Below are 6,571 nucleotides of genomic sequence, written 5' to 3' on the forward strand. Positions count from 1 at the left end.
CAGCCTTTGCTGCATATGTCATTGTAAGATACACCCTGTAGATACTATGGTTCTATTCTGGGAAACTGTTGGTGCCAGTGAGCCTCAAGCCCAGCCTGGTGGTTTGCGATAATGGGCAAAATCTCGTAGCAGCTCTGGGACTAGCCGGTGTGACGCACATCCCTTGCCTGGCGCATGTGCTGAATTTGGTGGTGCAGAGATTCCTTAAAAATGTCCCTGATATGTCAGAGCTTCTGCATAAAGTGCGGGCCGTCTGTGCGCTCTTTCGGCAATCTCACCTGCTGCTGCTCGCCTGTCAGCGCCTCCTCAACCTCCTATTCCATATGGACCTCGTCCTCCTAGATCAAGATTATTATTTTTTATTTTTACGTATTTTATGTTATTTAACCACCTCAGCTCCACTAGCTTAAACCCCCTTAGGCTACTTTCACACTCGCGTTCGGAGTGGATCCGTCTCCTATAATGCAAACGCTTGCATCCGTTCAGAACGGATCCGTTTGCATAACAGTTTTTTTCAAATCTGATTTTTCACTTCGTGAAAACTTAGATCCGACAGTATATTCCCATAAATGGTGATGGGGATGCTTCAAGTTAGAATATACTAAAAGAACTGTGTACATGACTGCCCCCTGCTGTCTGGCAGGTGCTGCCAGGCAGCAGGGGGCAGACCACCCCCCCTCTCCCCCCCCCCGTTTTTAACTCATTGGTGGCCAGTGTGGCTGGCCCCCCCTCCCCCCCTGTTTTTAACTCATTGGTGGCCAGTGCGGGCGGCCCCCCTCCCCCCTGTTTTTAACTCATTGGTGGTCAGTGTGGCCGCCCCCCCCTCCCCCCCTTTTTTTAACTCATTGGTGGCCAGTGCGGCCGGCCCTCCCTCCCCCCTAATTAAAATGACCCCAATGACACCATGTCCCATTTGAAGCCCCCTTGATGCACCCCTAGAGTAAAAACTCCATAAAAGTGACCCCATCTAAGAAACTACACCCCTCAAGGTATTCAAAACTGATTTTACAAAGTTTGTTAACCCTTTAGGTGTTTCACAATATTTAATTGAAAATAGAGATACAATTTCAAAATTTCACTTTTTTGGCAGATTTTCCATTTTAATATTTGTTTTCCAGTTACAAAGCAAGGGTTAACAGCCAAACAAAACTCATTATTTATGGCCCTGATTCTGTAGTTTACAGAAACACCCCATATGTGGTCGTAAACTGCTGTACGGGCACACGGCAGGGCGCAGAAGGAAAGGAATGCCATACGGTTTTTGGAAGGCAGATTTTGCTGGACAGTTTTTTTTTTACACCATGTCCCATTTGAAGCCCCCCTGATGCGCCCCTAGAGTAGAAACTCCAAAGAAGTGACCCCATTTTAGAAACTACGGGATACGGTGGCAGTTTTGTTGGTACTAGTTTAGGGTACATATGATTTTTGGTTGCTCTATATTACACTTTTTGTGCAGCAAGGTAACAAGAAATAGCTTTTTTGGCACCGTTTTTTTTTTGTTATTTACAACATTCATCTGACAGGTTAGATCATGTGGTAATTTTATAGAGCAGGTTGTCACGGATGCGGCGATACCCAATATGTATACAATTTTTTTTATTTATGTAAGTTTTACACAATGAATTAATTTTTAAAACAAAAAAAAGGTTTTGTGTCTCCATAGTCTAAGAGCCATAGTTTTTTCAGTTTTTGGGCGATTATCTTAAGTAGGGTCTCATTTTTTGCGAGATGAGACTACGGCTTTATTGGCACTATTTTAGGGTGCATATGACTTTTTGATCGCTTGCTATTACACTTTTTCATAAGATGACAAAAAATTGCTTTTCTTTTTTTTTTTTTTACGGTGGTCATCTGAGGGGTTAGGTCATGTGATATTTTTATAGAGCCGGTCGATATGGACGCGGCGATACCTAATATGTATACTTTTTTTTATTTATGTAAGTTTTACACAATGATTTTATTTTTGAAACAAAAAAAATCATGTTTTAGTGTTTCCATAGTCTAAGAGCCATAGTTTTTTCAGTTTTGGGGCGATTATCTTGGGTAGGGTATGATTTTTGCAGGATGAGATGACGGTTTGATTGTTACAATTTTGGCGTACATACAACTTTTTTGATCACTTTTATTACCTTTTTTGGGAATTAAGGTGGGCAAAATTTCAATTTCATCATAGTTTTTTATTTTTTATTTTTATGGCGTTCACCGTTTGGGTAAAGTAACATGACCTTTTTATAGATCAGGTCGTTACGGACGCGGCGATACCAAACATGTGTAGGTATTTTTTTTTTTCATTTTTAATCAGTGATAAATGTGTTTTTTGATTTTTACTTTATTTTCACTTTTTTTCACTTTCTTTTTGACCCAGACCCACTTGGTTCTTGAAGATCCAGTGGGTCTGATGTCTGTATAAAACAGTACAGAACAATATATATTGTACTGTACTGTATTTTACACTTTGTCTGAACAGATCTATGCCTTTTAGCACAGATCTGTTCAGCACCATGGACAGCAGGACGTCTGAGAAGGCGTCCTCTTGCCATGGGAACCTTCCCCGTAGTAGTAGCTCAGTAGTGGTCAGAACTGTGCAGACGGGGAAGGGTAAGGACGGGGCTTCGGGGGGCTGCCTGGGAGCTCTCTCCCTCTCCATTCGGGGGGCTGCAAAGGCACAGCAGCCCCCCGATGGGAGAGGGAGGTAGCTCCCTGCGCAGTTAACCTTTTCCATATCGTGGTCCGTACGGACCGCGGTATGGAAAGGGTTAAACGGCTGACATCGTAGCACAGATGTCAGCCGTTTATACCAGGGTGCCAGCAATGTGCTGGCACCCTGGTATACCCACTAGACGCCAAAGATTATTCAAGGGGAGGCGGGCGGGGGATCGCGATCCCGCCTGCCGCACCGCCCGCTACCTTCCCCCTGCACCTCCCACCAGGCAAAAATCACTCAGGGTTGCAGGGGGGGGGGGATACAGATATGTTTTAGGAATACTGAAGTTTCTGATCCCCGCGGTCAGGGACCGCGGAGATCAGAAACTGCAGAAATCGCAGCAAACCGCAGGTCTGAATTGACCTGCGGTTTGCCGCGATCGCCGACATGGGGGGGTAACGGGACCCCCCGCGCATTTACCGATCACTGCCAGCCGCACGGCAGTGATCGGAAATACACAGGGCGTACATGTACGCCCTGTGTCCTTAAGTACCAGGGCACAAGGGCGTACCTGTACGCCCTATGTCCTTAAGGGGTTAAAAAAAAATATTTTACAGCCCTTTCTGCATCTGCATGTGTGAAAGTACAGCTGTCATAGTCTGGTATTAAAGAAACACCAATTTTTGGGCAAAAAACTTGATTTTGCAGCCTTTGCTGCATATGTCATTGTAAGATACACCCTGTAGATACTATGGTTCTATTCTGCTGTTAATAAACACCCTTTTGGGCAAAAATCTTTAATTTCGGCCTAGTCTGGATCTGTACATGTGAGATACACCCTTTACATACTGTTGTTCTATTCTGCTATTAATAAAACACTCTTTTTGGGCAAAATACACAAATTTACAGCCCTTGCTGTATCTGCACATATGAATTCAAGAGTTATATACTGCTGTCATATTCTGTTATAAAAAAATAAATAAAATTTGGGCAAAAAACTTGATTTTGCAGCCTTTGCTGCATATGTCATTATGAGATATACCCTTTAGATACTGTTGTTCTATTCTGCTATTAATAAAACACCCATTTAGGTTAAGATCCTAAATTTGAGAAATATGAGGAGAGCGTGAAATAAGGGACGTGGCCCAGGTCGTGGTGCTGCTGGTGGAGCTCTTGTTGCAGGGAGAGGACTTGGTCGATCTGTACCAGCTACACACGCACAAGTGAAACCCATTCCTCAGGTGCGAGTAGGCGACAAAATCTGCAGCGGTATTTGGTCGGGCTCTACAAATGGTGAGGCCAGTACAAGTACAGGCGATAGTAGATTGGGTTGCTGACAGTGCCTCCAGTTCCTTCACATTGTCTCCCACCCAGTCTCCTGCTGAAAGATCAGAGTTGGCACCTGCAGCCGATGTCCATCAGTCTTTCACCTCACCCCTTTACAAATCAGCCAAGCAGTCTGAGCCCCAAGTCATGCAGCAGTCTCTTCTGCTTTTTGATGACACTGTTAGCAGGGTTTCCCATGGCCATCCACCTATCCCTGCCCCAGAAGTGGAAGAGATTGAGTGTACCGATGCCCAAACACTTATGTTTCAAGATGAGTACATGGGAGGACCATCGCAGCACGTCTCGGATGATGACGAAACACAGGTGCCAACTGCTGGGGCTTTCGAAAGTGTGCAGACTGACAAGGAGGGCAGGGGTGAAGACTGGGTGGAAGATGATGTGGAGGACGATGAGGTCCTCGACCCCACATGGAATCAAGGTCATGCGAGTGACCTGTGTAGTTTGGAGGAAGAGGAGGTGGTCGCACAGAGCCACCAGCACAGCAGAAGAGGGAGCAGGGTGCAAAAGCGGAGCGGCCGTCCTCTAGACAGTACGCCTGCTACTGCCCACTGCAGGAAGGGACCGAGCACACCAAACCCAGCTCCAAGGAGTTCCCTGGTGTGGCAGTTCTTTAGACAATGTGCTGACGACAAGACACAAGTGGTTTGGACGCTGTGCAATCAGAGCCTGAAGCGAGGCATAAATGTTCTCAACCTGAGCACAACCTGCATGACTAGGCATCTAAATGTAAAGCACGAGCTGCAGTGGAGTAGACACCTCAAAAATCAAGAAAGGTCTCTGGCTCCTCCTGCTTCCTCTTCTGCTGCAGTCTCTGCCTCTTCATCCACCTCTGGAGTGACAGTGCCACCTGCCACCCCGCAAACAGAGGATCTGCCAGCAACACCACCATCTGGGTCACCAAGCATCTCCACAATGTCCCACGGAAGTGTTCAGCTCTCCATCTTCCAAACACTGGAGCAGAAGAGGAAGTACACCCCTACCCACCCGTGATCCCTGGCCCTGAATGCCAGCATTTCAAAATTACTGGCCTTTGAAATGCTGTCATGACTTAAAGGGATGGAAGAACTATTACAGGCTAACCGTCACTAAAACCTGTCCCTAATCTCAATACCCACAAATGACACGGAGACCTTCTGTGGTAAAAACGGGCCGTGGCATAACTTTATTAACCAACATGTTCACATGTTTCTTTTAATCAAACAATTATGCATTTCAATAATAACATATATATATAACATATATATATACCCAACATAACATGACCATGGCCAACCAACCCGACACTGCAACCCCTTGCATTGTAGAAGGACCCCGGAAGGCAACCAATCAAGCTGTACTCTTACTCGTCATTTCACTTGTATCGCCACCTTACCCCTGGCCGCACTCACCGACCCAAGGGCACCAATATTTCTTAGTTCCAGTAAATAACCCTGTAGGCCCAGTTTCCCAAACAGGGGCACCCAGCGTACAGCTTCAAAAACACATGAGTTGCACATTTTCACATGCAGTGCACCATTTTCACCCTTGAATTACCTTCCAGGATCCTTCCCCCTGCCTGCCCTTCGTACCAACTACGAACATCTCAACAAAATGGGAGGGTGGGCGGGAACTTCCCTCAGGCTACTAACTGGTCAGATGGACCTCCCACTAAAACCCTGCACTTTATACTGCCCGGGAAAATGTACCCAATCACCACACCGCCTGCCCTGCGCCTGACCTCCCCAGACACACAAAATCATTAACCCTTTAATGCCCTTTGTCTTCCCCCCCAAGTCAAGCCGCACTTCACTACGGCTACGCCCCGCTCCGTTGCTCTTCTTCCGTCTGGTGAAGACGGATAGTTTTAAAGGCCTGGTGGCTGTCTCACAGTATGTTGTGCCCAAATCAGGTGTGCACTGCGCAATGCCATCTGTGGAAAGGTGCACCTCACTACAGATACGTGGACCAGTAAGCACGGTCAGGGACGTTATATCTCTATAACAGCACACTGGGTAAATGCAGTGGAGTCTGGGCCTGAGGGGAATAGCAGTTTGTTGCATGTCCTTCCACCACGAGGATTGCAGGGCGCTTCAGTTTACCTCCTGTTGCTTCCTCCTCCTACTCCACTTCCTCATCCTCTACCGCCTCCTCATCCGGTCAGCGTAACACCTTCACCACAAACTTCAGCAGAGCCAGGGGTAAACGACAGCAGGCAGTTTAAAAACGTATCTGTTTGGGGACAAACCCCACACCGCGCAGGAGCTATGGACAGGCCTTGAACAACAGACTGATGAGTGGTTGGTGCCAGTGAGCCTCAAGCCCAGCCTGGTGGTTTGCGATAATGGGCAAAATCTCGTAGCAGCTCTGGGACTAGCCGGTGTGACGCACATCCCTTGCCTGGCGCATGTGCTGAATTTGGTGGTGCAGAGATTCCTTAAAAATGTCCCTGATATGTCAGAGCTTCTGCATAAAGTGCGGGCCGTCTGTGCGCTCTTTCGGCAATCTCACCTGCTGCTGCTCGCCTGTCAGCGCCTCCTCAACCTCCTATTCCATATGGACCTCGTCCTCCTAGATCAAGATTATTATTTTTTATTTTTACGT

This window comes from Bufo gargarizans, unplaced genomic scaffold, assembly GCF_014858855.1.
Source record: "Bufo gargarizans isolate SCDJY-AF-19 unplaced genomic scaffold, ASM1485885v1 original_scaffold_2007_pilon, whole genome shotgun sequence".
Classification (NCBI taxonomy): Eukaryota; Metazoa; Chordata; class Amphibia; order Anura; family Bufonidae; genus Bufo; species Bufo gargarizans.